This window comes from Pteropus alecto, unplaced genomic scaffold (genome assembly GCF_000325575.1).
Source record: "Pteropus alecto unplaced genomic scaffold, ASM32557v1 scaffold21, whole genome shotgun sequence".
Taxonomy (NCBI): domain Eukaryota; kingdom Metazoa; phylum Chordata; class Mammalia; order Chiroptera; family Pteropodidae; genus Pteropus; species Pteropus alecto.
The window spans coordinates 8,653,935-8,668,644 of NW_006436282.1; the positions used below are offsets into that span (position 1 = coordinate 8,653,935).

The 14,710-nt window shown below is 33.7% G+C and overlaps 2 pseudogenes; both read right to left on the minus strand.

Annotated features, from left to right (window-relative positions):
- Positions 1 to 7,114: 7,114 nt before the first annotated feature.
- On the minus strand, positions 7,115 to 7,233 carry LOC112479835 (annotated as a pseudogene).
- A 729-nt stretch (positions 7,234 to 7,962) lies between these two features.
- On the minus strand, positions 7,963 to 8,081 carry LOC112479910 (annotated as a pseudogene).
- Between the last annotated feature and the right edge of the window lie 6,629 nt (positions 8,082 to 14,710).

Genomic DNA, 14,710 nt, shown 5'->3' on the forward strand with positions numbered 1-14,710 from the left:
TATATATATATATATATAAAACTTTTGATGCTTAGACTTAAAAGTTAAATGTCCAGAGTTGTTCTAAAATGTATTATAAACATTTAGGAAAAAAGATATACTTTAAGTAGCCAGCATGGATTCATTAAGAATCATAGAAAAATGAATAAATCTTTGGAAGCCAAAAAGTGGTTATTAGTATATGTATATTGAGAATTACTAGTCTAGAAAAATGTTGCTTTATGAACCAAGGGAAAGGCACAGACCTAGAATGTTTTGTACAAGGTATTTGACACTTAAAGAGTGTTTTATTAATTATTCATGTTGACCTGGAAGGAGGTTTTTGGTAGAGTGTTTCAAGGTTCTATTTAACAGTTTCATCATTAATACAAACACATTTGTTTCATCAGTGAAAACACAAAAAATGTTTTGTTAAAAAACTTTGGTGGTGGAACTCCTAATGTCTAGCCAATGCAACTTGGAATCTTGCACATACCATCATTTGAGGTTGAAATTTTACATCTGAGGTTTAAACGTAGCAGAACATTCTATTAATGAATAGTGATGATGCTTACAAAACTGTGAATGTACTTAATGCCACGGAATTATACAGCTAAAAGTTTAAAATGGTGAATTTCATGTATATTTCAGCATAATAAATTTAATGGAATATTAAATATACAGTTTCAAAAATCAGCTAAGAGTAGAGCTAGGGCAACCTGATTTAGAAACCAGATTTAGTTACAAATTAAATGGAAGACTGGGGTATTGAACTAAGTTAAAACTTAGTATGAATCAATACAGCATACTAAACTATAAACTAATAAAGTTAATGTTAAAATGTATGACAATCAGAGATCATAGTCTCAAATAACCATAGCTGAAGTATGCATCAAATTCTGTGTCTGCAGGTTAGAAATATAGGAATGAACGGGTGTATGGGAGGCTAATTTAGGGGTATATATACCAGCTTAAAACAGCATGAGCTTTGGAGTCCTATCTGTGTTCAAATCCTGGCTCTTCCACTATGTGACTTTTTAGCGAGTTTCTCGAAATTTCTCATAGTGAATGCCCTCCTGGTGAAATGAAGAGTCACAGAATTTTAAGGGGTTCGAATGAAATAATGTAAACTATTTCACACATCACTAAATATTTTATAAGAACTCAATAAATGGTAGATATTATTGAATCCATACATGTTGAGAAGCAGTGTGGTATAGTTGATAATGGGCATACAAGCCCAGGTTTGAATCCTGGATCAACCACTTACTAGTTTCATCTTGCACAATTTATCTAACTACTCTCAGCCTTAGTTTCTTCCTTGGTAAATGGAGGCGTATACCATTTCTGTTTAATTGGTTAAAGGGATTAAATGAAACAATGTATTACATTTAGCAGAGTACCTGACACACAGTAAACATTTAATTGATAGTTGTTATTCATAGGAAGAATATTTTGTGATGTGTGTTTAAAGAAAATATTTTGTGATGTGTGTTTAAAGAAAACTTACTCTGAAGGGGACTATAACAGAAAAAAGCTCTTAATATGCTTTTCTTAGCACTCACATAGCATGGCACATAATGGTAGCTTGGTGGAACTTGGGAAAGACAAAACATTGAATTCCCTTGAAATCTGGGTCATTTCCTTAAATTTCTAAAGCACCAGTCTATTTTACCAAATATAATTTCATCTCCCCCTGTAAGAAACAATTTAAAATCATGGTTATTTTCTGGTATAGACAAATCAAAATAAAATATTTTGCAGAAATTAAAAATCTGGAATTGCACATTGTGGTTCTTCAAAATGCCTGAAGATTGTTATCAGTCAATTCACAAATTTTATCTAATAATAAGTAGGAATCTGCTCACACTTGAATGGAAACTTGGTGATATTGTGGGGCACATCTGATGAGTATGGTGGTGGTTTGTATTTGTGGGGCAGGTATGTGTACTATGTTATTTCAATTGCTTTCAGATTTTGATCTTGTTTTTATGTCTTTTTATTTTCCCAGATTTGAGATTACCCATATTAGGCATTGGATTATAAATAAATTAGGTAGAAAATCCTGGGTTATTAGCCAAAATAAACCCATACTTTCTTGGGCCCTGTCTGCCCTAGCTCTGTAATAAGGAAGAAATTAAAGCATTGACAAAACAGAAGAATTACCTGGAGCACCATCCCTCACCCCTTTCCTTCCTGTTTGAAGACTAACTCAGGTAATGAAGCTTAGATATGTACTTCACTAAAGTTAACCATCAAATTAACAGAAAACCTAGTCATTTATCATGCTTAAAAAAGATGGGAGAGGTAGATAAGGGTAAAGGAGATCAAATATACGGTGACGAAAGGAAATTTGACTTTGGGTGGTCAACACAATGAAATATACATATGATGTATTTTTAAATTGTACACTTGAAACATAATTTTATTAACCAGTGTCATCCCAATATAATTTAAAAAATTAAGATAAACTTTTAAATAATTTCAATACTGTAAAATTCAGGCCTTTTAAAAAAGTACTTTTCAAAAAGCACAATACTGCTTTATAGTAGGCATCCCGTAAAACTTTGTTGAATGAACTTTAATTGATGCCAGCAAAAACACTGTCTTCTAAGTATCATAGCTTATAAATTTATACATATGTATACATATACACAAAAGAAGAGAGTATTGCTTGTAAACTATGCTAAATATCCTGAGATGTATAGCATTCTAAAAATGAGTGAAGGGAAATGTTGATTTATGTCAGTTATACTCTAGTTTTAAATAAAATTTTTAACTTTATTATGACAGAATTTAAACTTATACAAAAGAAAAATCACATAATGAACACCCAAGTATCTTTCATCTAGTTTTAGTAATTATCAACTCATGGCCACTCTGGTTCCTCTATAATTCCATCTACTTACTTCTCTGCCATGTTTCCTGTTCCCACATTCTTGTATTATAAATAAATTGTGGTGTGTGTCTCTAAAAGATAAATTCCCTTTTAATAAGTAATCTCAATATTAGCATATGTAAAAAATTAATATTCGAAATAATCAAATATTCAGTATTTAGATTTCTCTAATTATTTTAAAGTTTTTGAAATTCTTTTTGGAATCAAGATCCATCTAATAACAGCGCATACACTGTGATTGGTTGATATGTGTCTCTACAGGGTCTCTCTCCTCCCTCCTCAAAGCCTTCCTCTCTCCACCTTCCTCCTCCCCTTCTCTCTCTTTTTTATTGCAATTTATTTTTGTATAGTTTCCCACACTGGGTCTTGCTGAGCACATCTCCTTTGTGGTGCTTAATAGGTGAGTATGCATTCTCAATTTTCTTTTTTTTCTCCAAAACTATTTCAGTGGTGGTGGTGTTTTATACTTCCATCCATAGGTACTATGTCTGGTTGTCTCTCCTTTTGTGATGTTAGCAGTCATTGATGGTCCTTGTCTTAATCAATGATATCTAATAAAACTGGGATGATGGAAATATTCTGTATCTGCACTGTCCAGTATGGTAGGCACTAGCCACATGTGGTTACTGAGTGCTTGAAATGTGGCTGGTGTGACAAAGGAGTGAAATTTCAAATTTTTGTTTAGTTTTAATTAAATTTAAATAGCAACAGGTGGATGCGGCTACTGCATTGAACAAGGCTGACTAGATTCATTAATTCAATGAGTCTTGCAAAATGGTGACATTTTATATTCTGCCATCATCATTTGTGAGCTGTGGTATTTCTATAATTGGGTTATTCTGAGATTCATTTTTTAAAAGAAAGGCAAGGTAAATGTTTATTTCTCTTGATTTACAAAGTTTTAAAATGAGTTGAATCCTTAGCATCCTCCAAAGGTGACCAATGAGGTTTGTTTTGCTTTGAATACATATTTGATATATTTCACTTCTTTACAGTTTATTATCTCCATTTATACTGAAATTGACCTGTCTCTAAAGAACTGAGTCCCATTGACATGCCTTAGTAATCTTTGATAGTTCTGGCTTTACAAAAAGTTCCTTCCTTACCTTGTACGTTTCTTACCCTAGAACTGTCATTTTTCTAGGATCCTTCTGGTGGGAAATGGTATATAGAGGTCACAGTATAAACTACTGGATTTGTCATTATTTCTAGGCTCTTTCAGTAGGTGGAACTAGGACTTACATTTTTTTAAAGATACATCATTAATTCACACTGATGTTTCCAATTCAAAGCTTAAAATTCAGAATGGTAAGGTTTTTACTTAACCTTAATGATAGAACCTATTATCTAAAAAATCCTACATTATCAGCCACACACATTTATTCCTTTGCTTGATATCATTCTAATCTCACTGTAGTCTCAAAATAACACTACTACAGCATGTAATTGCCATAAGTGGTTTGACAATAGTCGTAGTTCTTTTTGTCCTTAGGTTATACCTCACTAGGGATATTGCCAAATTCATGTGTTTTAATTTTTTTCTTTTTTTTTAATATGTGGTTATGCCACCAACTGGTATGTGTCTAGGTACATTTGTTTCACAAAATTTTTTATTTGCTTTGTGGAAATATTGACTCTGGCTTATTTAATATGTATAGTTCTTCCAATATATTTAAAATATTCAATTCGGAATTAAAAATTTACACACCAAACTTTAAGAGGCTCTCTTTTATAAACTGAGCTACATGAATATTTTCTAGGCATTTTTTTAGAGACCCATACTTTGCAGTGGAATTGTTTCATGAAAATTTAAGTTCACACAGTTTGCGTTGGAAGACATCTGATATAGAATATTCTCTGGTTGAAAATGGACTCTTGCTGCCCTATTGCAGCTCTACGTAATGTCAACAAAAATATGAATAGTCATTTTTTTAAATTTTTAATGCAGAAACTGAATAACTAAGTAGCAAGTAATTAGAAATCATGAGCATCCAGTAGGCCAAAATATTTTGTAAATATTAAAATGAGACATGTTTATTTTCCTTTTTTGTCATTTATGTGTAGATACCCTGAAACGGGCGCCCTATTGCAGCTCTATGTAATGTCAACAAAAATATGAATGGTCATTTTTTAAAATTTTTAATACAGAAACTGAATAACTAAGTAGCAAGTAATTAGAAATCATGAGCATCCAGTAGGCCAAAATATTTTGTAAATATTAAAATGAGACATGTTTATTTTCCTTTTTTGTCATTTATGTGTAGATACCCTGAAACGGGTCACTGACAGAATAGAGTTTCCTAGAACAACATTTTTTCAAACTGGCTATACTTCAGAGTGGCTTAAGGAGCTTTTTAAAATCCTTAGACTCTGCCTCAGACATTTTGAATCTGACCTCTAGGAGATAGAATCAGAAATTTATAATTCTAACTCTGTAGATTTTTAACACACTCTTATCAGCCAGATTTAGAAACCATTGATTTGTTGGAAATGATGGAGGAATGGTACTTTTAGTGGCAGAAATAAAGGGATCATAAGTAAAACTGGCCTAGTAAAAATTTACCTGTCTTTGATCACTTTTCTTCTGTATGGTGGGATTTTTTTTTTTTTTTCTATTGGCTTGACACTGATGTCAAAATAGCTAAACTGAGAAAGAACATTGTCTGATCCAGGGATGTCTCATAACAGATGACTTAGCAGGGGTCACCAACCCCCAAGCCACAGACTGTTAGAAACAGGCCGCATAGCAGGAGGTGAATGGCTGGCAAGCACTTCAGCAGCTAGCATCACCACCTCAGATCATCAGGCGTTAGATTCTCATAGGAGCACTGGTCTCTGGTGCCAAAAAGGTTGGGAACCTCTGGCTTAGGGGAAATTTGAGAGAGCCTAGAGGAAAGATAATATGGAATAGACACTTTTCCTTCTGTTGACTTTGTATATACATTGTCCTAAAAGGTGTAAGATGTCCTAGAAATTCAGAAGTAGTCATGCTCACCTCACAAAGGATAGCAACCATTAGAGATTTAGAGATAAAACACTGACTAGTGCCTACAGTGTTGCTTTTCCATAATCTTGTTGGAAACTTTGAGCATCACATGTTTCAGTGATAGTGATCGTAACCAATTATTTTGTGACTAACAAGTATGACAAGGAAAAAATCAAAGGCATATGAGAGTAGCAACACCTGAAGAAAATGAGCATTGTCAGTGGCCTAGACTAAACTCCAACACATTTGCTTAATTAAATCAATAAAACACTCTCAGTCTCTCAGTTTGGTAGACGAAGATGGTCCTTCTTGCATAGTCATCAGCTCCCTATTCTAAAAACTGAGTGCTTGTTTTAATTTTATAAAAAGAATTTAAATCGTGATCTTGACATATATTAGCTATGTGACAATGTAACTTACTTAATTTCTCTGATCCTACCTCTCTCAGAGCGTTATGTAATGAAAGGTTTGTAAGTCATCTGGCATGGTTTCTAGCACATAGATCAAGCATTCTCTCAAGAAGTATCTGAAGAACTGCCTCATGCTGCCAGATATTTGGATACAGCAGTAAGCAAAACAGAAATGGGTACTGTGTCTGTCTCCTACATTAGAAAGTAGCTCCACCAGGCCAGAGAATTTATCAATTGTTGTATCTTTAGCTCTTAAAATACTACATGACACATGCATGCACATACTAAACATTCACATATGTACATAATGAAAAAAAGAAGCTTAATTTTAATTGAGGATCCAGACAAAAGTAATATAAAATAAATGTAAAATGTGAAAAAGGCTATAAAGGAAACAAAGGGCTGAGGAATAGAAAACAATAGGGATGACTTTCTTTTGATAAAATAGTAGAAGAACATTTTTCTTATTTTTTTTAAAGAGCTATGGGAAAACTAGTGAAAACAGCATTTCAGGCAGAGGGGACAGTATATGCAAAGGCCCTGACATGGAAAAATCAAGTAATACAGTTGAGCCAAGAGTAAACTTGTACGGTTGGAACTTGTGAGCAAAGGAGAGAACGGCAAGATATTAAGTTGAAAGATAAAAGTAAAACATTTATCCAGTCTGACAATTGTATCTTTAATGAGAGTATTTAAGTATGTATGTATGTATGTATTTATTTATTTTTTTCTTTAAGGCGGAGCAACCCTTGGTTGACCTCATAGATTGCAAGGACCTTGTCAGTTTACAATCTCTTATTTTTTCAATTTTTTCAATTTTTATTTATTTTTATTTTTTTACCCCTACAACACCTGGTCTTCCTAGGTGGTCTCCCATCCAAGTACTAACCAGGCCCGACCTTGCTTAGCTTGTGAGATCAGATAGGATCGGGCACGTTCAGGGTAGCATGGCTGTAGGCTTAAGTTGCTTTTATTTAGTCTTCATGTATTTAATTACAAACTTTTGCTATTTACGTTTAAATCCACCATAATATATTGTTGTATATTTTAGTTCTACACATTAAAAATCTTCTAAGACATGACGATTACTTATTTATTTGGTTCATATTTATCCTTTCTGCTCTCTATTCTTTCTTGAATCTCGAGGTACAATCTGGGATCGTTTTTCTTCTGCCTAATATTTTCTCTAGTATTATCTATGGGCTATATATCCTTCCATCTTTGGTTTGTGGAAACACTTATTTTGCTTTTATTTTTAAAGGATATTTTCACTGTGTGTACAATTTAGATTGACGGTTTTTGTCATTTTAGCACAGTAAAGCATATCGTTCTGTTGTCTTCTTGCTTCCATTACTGTTGTTGAGAGGTTGACTTAGTATAATTTTGGCTCTTATGAAGGATCATGTCTTTCATTCTCTGGTTGCTTGTAAGATATTTTTTTTGTTTTAGGTTTTGCAGTTTGACAGCATGTCCAGGGATGGTTTTCTTGCCATTTCTTTTGTTTGAGATTTGTACAGCTTCTTGAATTTATGGCTTGAAGCCCCTGTCAGGTAATACCAACATCTATCTGATTATCTGTGAGTCTGTCTCCTGTTTATTTTTTATTTTTTAGGCAAGGCGACCCTTGGTTGACCTCACAGATTGCAAGGACCTTGTCATTTTACAATCCCTTATTTTTTTATTTTTCACGCCTACAGCACCTAGTCTTCCTAGGTGATCTCCCATCCAAGTGTTAACCAGGCCCGACCCTGCTTAGATTCCGAGATCAGACAGGATTAGGCTTGTTCAGGGTAGCATGGCCGTAGACTGTCTCCTGTCTTTTACTCAAATATTGCCCTATTGCATTTCTGATTTTCTTCTGACTGACTAGCATACATTATAAACAAAATTTAGTGGTATTTGAGCCTCTATAGGATGCCATCATTCTCCAGAGAGAATTTACTTTTATTACTGTAATAGGAAAGTATTAAAGAGTTTTAAGGATTGACATAATCTGACTCCATTTTAAGATGGTCTTAAATAAATTATTTTGTCGTCTCTTCCCTTAAAATGTCTCTAAAGTTGACTATAATCTCCATTTCCACCATTATTATCTTGATCTAAAACTCTATCTAGTTACTAGTTTGGATTATTGCTTAATCTCAGTTTCTTAGTCCCAGAAGGCCATCTAACATATCAATGCTAGGATTTTTCTTAAGATCCTGTTTCTTTTATATTTAGATTTCAAACATAAATATAGCTATGCAATTCTTTAAGTAAGTGGTTTTATTAGTCACATTTTGTAGAAAAACAGTCAGCTCAAGGTGGTTAAGGAACTTGCTCAAGGTCACACAAGTAGGAGGAACTACATGTTATTGTAGGCCTCAAATTCGAGAAAACCCATTATTCTGTGTTACAGAGGTATATTCTATTCAGACTGTATTTACTACAAATGTAACAGCATCTATATTCTGTTGATGCCACAGACAAAACGTAGTTAATATTTAAATAATAATGAAATGTTAAAACTTTTATTGTTCTTCCTTAATTTATGTCAAAGTTGCTTGAGCTGAACTTTTTTTCAGAGATGTTAAGCAATGGTTTATTTAGAAATGTTTAACACTGGCCTATATAACTATTTGTAGTAGTTTAGAATATGAATCTACTTATACATAAACAGACTTAACATTATTTCACATATAACACACAACACATATATATACACACATATGAGAAATTTAAAAATAGGGTATAAGATATAATTTAGTGCTTTGTAGTTCCTTATTATCAAATCAATGTTTTTTTTTAAAGTATCAGAGAAATCTGTTGCCTAGACTACAGATTCTATCTTTTATTTGATGATTCCTAGATACCATAATGTTCTCATTTTGAGGTATTTTTAGATACATTGAATGCTTAAGTCACTTATTTCATCATTACTAGGATACTTACAAGCCTGGGCGTGCACTGGGGAGTGTGGTAAGCAGAGCTTTTGTCATTTAAAAACAATAAAGTTGCTGTTGATGTTCTACTTGTTAATCTGTTCTAATATCTACCATTTATAATTATTAAAGTTTCATTTCCATCTCAAATATTCTTCAAATTCTTGATATCATTTGAATCTAGCTAACATATTTTGAACAATAACTGGATCCCCCCATACATTCTGGAGTGACTATTTTTAATTCCCTAGATTCGAAATGCCATAATTTCAGACCTGATAGATAAAATTGAAAAAAGTTAGGCTGAAATGGTGGCGGTGAAGACTTGTAACACTGTCTAAGAGAGAGAGAGATTTGATATTAAGAACTTGGTTTCTGGAACCAAATCACTTGAGTTCAAATGCCGGTTTTACTATCTGTCAACTGTGTAATTTTGAACAGGTTACTTAACCTCTCTGGGCCACAATATCACCAGCTGTAAAGTAGGGTAACAGTAATACTTCTTTTTAGAGTTGTTATGAAGACTACAAGAGTCATTACTCATTATGTATTTAGAATCTTGCCCTACTCTTACTAAGCATTTGATTTATTATTGTTATTAGTTTATCAATAAAATTTTTCCTGAAGTGCCCCAATACAATATGGTTTGTGTAAAATATCCCTTCAGTCCCTGACGTTCTGTCAATTGACATAATTTTCAGGGTTTTTTTTTTTTTTTTTTCAGCAGTTTGAATGAGCTATGGCTCTCCCCAGTATGATATTGTTTATATCTGTACAAATTCTGTATATGGCAATATGTGGTCTGTATAATAAAAAGCAAATGTTTATTTAAAACTCAGTGTTGGAAGAGGAAAAGGTAGATTTTGACATAAATAAACATGGGAAAATTAGAGAAATTTTTTAGAAGGCAGCACTAAAATTTTGTCTCCTGGCTGCAGAGGTATTCTCAGAGAGCTCTGGTTTGAAGGGAATAGGAGCATCCAGACACAGGTTTTTCCGGGTTCTGCCTTTATTGGGTTCCTCTGACCCCATTTGTACCTGAAAGTCAGATGGATGGAGGGCTGTGCATCTTGGAAGTCACCATATTTGTAAGCAATAAGTGTTACCACTTTAATTATATGGTCTTGCCGAAATGTTGATGGCCTGGGGTTTCACAGGTGTAGTGCAATAGTAAATTGACTATAACCACAAACAGGATGTCATTGTCATTCCTTTGAAATTACAGAGCAGTAATTTGGTAATTTGTGAACACCTGGATTTGTACTTCCTTTAACCTGAAATAAAAGGGAGAGGAATAGACTGAGTCTGATTTTGTCTTTGTGAGATCTCACCCATGACTCTTTATCCCTCTATAAGCATTGTATTTGGATATATGCCTATGTATATGTAAGTTTTTATTTTTTGAGAACAGCTCATTGGAAGAGCCATGACTTTTGCTGTATTATATACAACAGTGTGGGTGCTGGATGAATGTTAAGTACTACTACTAATAATACTTCTAATTCACAGATGAGGCATTTAGAAAGTCACCACTTTCTGAGTGTTCAGTGTTTAAACTTGGTCATGCAAATGCATCAGATTATTTCTTATATGAATTTAACTATTAGAATATTTAATCACTGTATCCTAGTCAAGGAATAGGACTTTTTTTTTTTCCACTTTTAATTTGGGACCAATTTCAAACTTGGTGAAAAGTTGCAAGAATAGTACAAAAAATTTCTATATATCCTCTCCCCACCCCTAGACTTCATCCAAGGTTGGTCAGTTCTCTCAACAGTGTCCTTTATGATACAGGATGCAGTCTAGGATCAACTGTGGTACCTGAATGTCTCATTTATTCTGGATGGTTCCTCCTGCTTTTCTTTACTTTCTTGGCCACATCATTTTTAAAGATTATGGGCCAGTTATTTTGGAGACTGTCCCTCAATTGAGTTTATCGAATGTTTCCTTATAACTATGTGCAGGTCATGCATTTTGGGGGCAAAATTTTACAGAAATGATGCCTTGCTATTTTTCTTGCATCCTGTCAATGTAGTGCATGGTGTCAATTATTTTCATTACTGGTAATGTTAACTTTGATCACTTAAATATGATAGTGTCTCTGAAGTTTCCCTACTGTAAAAGTATGATTTTTGTTTTTGGAAGTTAGTAATAATTTTGTGGGGAGAAATTCTGAGACAGTAAAATCCTCTTCCTAAGCCCACATTCACCAGTTTAGTTTTAGCATCCATTGTTATTTCTTGCCTGATTAATTGTTATTATAATATCGTTTGAGGAATGTTGATTTTCTAATTCCTTCATTCCATTTACATTGCTTAGTATTAAAGCGTAAGGAAGAGCTTATTTCTCCTTCTCATTTATCTATTTACATCATTGAGGATTCACGCGTTCCTCTTTTATTCAATGAGCTATAATTCAGTACAGACACGCACTGCATAACGATGGTCCCATGGATTATAATGTCTCATTTATTCTGGAAGGGTTCCTTCTTCTCTCCTTGACGTTCTTGGCTATATCATTTTTGAAGATTATAGGCCAGTTATTTTGGAGACTTTGGTGATGCTGGTGTAAGCAAACCTTTTAGGCTGCCAGTAGTAGGCTAAGCCTTATAGATTGTGTCAGTGCACCCTACGATGTTTGTACAAGGACGAGATCGCCAAACTGCACATTTCTCAGAATGTGTCTCCATCATTAAGCAGCACATGACTTATACTGTCATTACTTATTTTTATGATCAAATTGTCCCAGATTCGACCTTTCAGGCTGGCTTCTTTAAGCACTTCCTTACTTTCTGGCACAGTCAGAATATCCAAGCTCATCTTGTTCTTTTCTTGTACCTGCCCTGAGATCAACCATTTCTACACAAAGCCTGTTTCTTTTAGTAGAGCAGCATCTAGAAACTAAGATCTGGGTGCACGATGTGCTCATTGCTAAGATACTACTACTTCCAGCCTCCTCTATTGGAAAAGGAAATGTACATACATACCACTGTTTCCCTCTCTCTCTCCCTTTCTCTGTGTGTGTATACACATTCATATATATACACACACATATTTATATACATATATATATGACCATACACTGATACCTCTGATTTCTGTTTCTTAATACTACAGAATTTATTATAGCTTCATCCTTTTCCATATTTGTATCTTCTCTGACAATAAGAAATCTCGCTTTCATTATCTCAATATATTATTTGCTCAATCCACCTATATGTAGCCAATCTTGCTGGGCTGCCTTCCTGCCCTCTTGGGCCTGCCTAATGGTTTTTTCACTGAACAGTGAATAAAGGACGGAAAGAAGAGTAGAGGGAGGGAAGGAGAAAGGGAGGGAGAGGAAAGAAGGAAGGAAAAAAAAAATAACTAGATTTTTTTGAAGTTTATTTTTATGTATAGGTATTATAAAAGTAAAGTTTTAGGAATGGAGTTTATTAAATTTTTTCAGGTCTTTATATTCTATTGTCTTTATATATTCATTCATATGCCTCTTAATGGTAACAGGCATTAGACGTACAAAGATGAATGAGACATAACTACAAAGAGCTCAGCATTTGATAAGGCAAGCAGACATGATAACAATTCCTATGATAGTATGATAAAGGATATGGAAGAGGAATACAGAAAGTTTCTAGAGCACAGGGAAGAGACCAATAGATTTGATAAGAGGCAGCTGAATGATTTTCTTCTCCATTAAGAATAAGAACTGACATGCTAAAATGTTAATTTCTAGTTGGCCTTCTGAATTCTTTTTCTTCACCTTTTTCTCCTGTCTTAGTCATTCTTTAGAAGGCCACAGAAGGTTAGACAGGACAGTCTCCCTCCATGTTCAGTTAAGACAGTTACTGAGCAATAGGAAACACAGCTGTTCCTTAAAGGCCCATTGTCTTGTTTTTCTAGCCCCAAGGTCGTAGCTTCTGAATTCAATAGATCAGAATTTTTTCATATTTAATACCATATAATTCTTTTGAATATTATTTTCAGTGATTTTAAAGCCGCTATTATAAAATTTCTCATATTGTCAAATGTCGATATTCTAGAATTTTTGTGCAGCTTAATTATGTCATTATGTGTAATTAATGGACTTATAGGCAAATCACTTCAATTTTTATTATTTTAGTTAAAGGGCTCTTCATTGTATAAAGTGTCTTTAAAACATGCTTATTAGCTAAGCTTCTCAACAATGTGGAAATGTGGGCTGGTTTTATCGCTCTCCAATTAAAAGTTATTGCTCCATGGCTTCCAAGGAAGGAAGTTAAGGCACTGGGAGGAATTGGTTCAACTTTACATGATGCAAGTGGAATAAATAAATCCAGATAAATGAATCTGGAACTGTTTTCTGCCCCAAGTCATCTGTGAGATAAATATTTCCTCTGCTCTAATTGTCAGATTAGAGTGTCATTGTGCCTTCTTAGCACTGGCTCAGAGTGTCATTGTGCCTTCTTAGCACTGGCTTTCAAAACTTGAGATGCTCAATTTTTAAATAAAGTCAATTTACATTGAAAAAATATTCTTCGAGATTACAAAAAAGGCAAGAGTGATATAATAAGAAATTCATTAAAGCTATCTTTCTCCCTGCATTACAGAAATTGATAACTTATGTTATATTAACCATATTATACTCCCTATTATATATTTACAATATAAAGACCTTAAACTAAGTGCTAGTATTACAACTACTCTCATCGATGTTTAATATGGAGCATAGATACTGATCACATCTTGACAAGGATTTCAGGTCTCTTGAAAGCTTATTGAAACTCAGGGTGGAGTCTGCATGAGAGGCCCATTCTGATTATATCTTGGACACAGCACAGTGACACTTTCCTAATAGCTTACAAGTCCACAGAGTTCATAGGCAATTCATATAAACTCAGAATGTCTGAGTAGCCATATAAAAGATTTATTCATATCTTGGGGGCACCTAGGTCTTAGTTTGTGACTCATTTCTAAAAATCTAGAAACTGCCACAATCATCACTTGAAATTGTCTTAGTGTAGGTATAATTAACTCTCTTCATTTACTTTGGATTTGAATGTCACTAAGTCTAGCCCAATCACCTTGTTTATTCTTTTAGAGCTTTCTTCCTATTCCCTTTGATTTCACTCATAACGCTGGTAAAAAAGATAAATGTCATGTGAATAGATAAGAATTTTTGAAAATCTGTTTTCAAAGCTATTAAAGAAAGATACTCTTCTGAGATATCCCTTCTGGATTGTTTTAGTCAGAAGAATACTATGATAAAATATTTTCACAATTATTTTATCAAGCATAATATTCAGCAAATTATAATACTAACCCTTTCATACAGTCTCAGGAAATAGGTAATAAGTATTATTATTTTGTCTTTAGTGATAAAAACATTAAGGCTGACGGTAACAAGTGATTTTAAAATAATGATTAAGTTCCAGCTAAACTAGTCTTTTGACAACCATTTACTGAAAATACCTGAGAGAACAGCAGTAGTAATGATAGCAATAATAAAACGTTGCAGAATAGACTTGCCTCTTTCATGT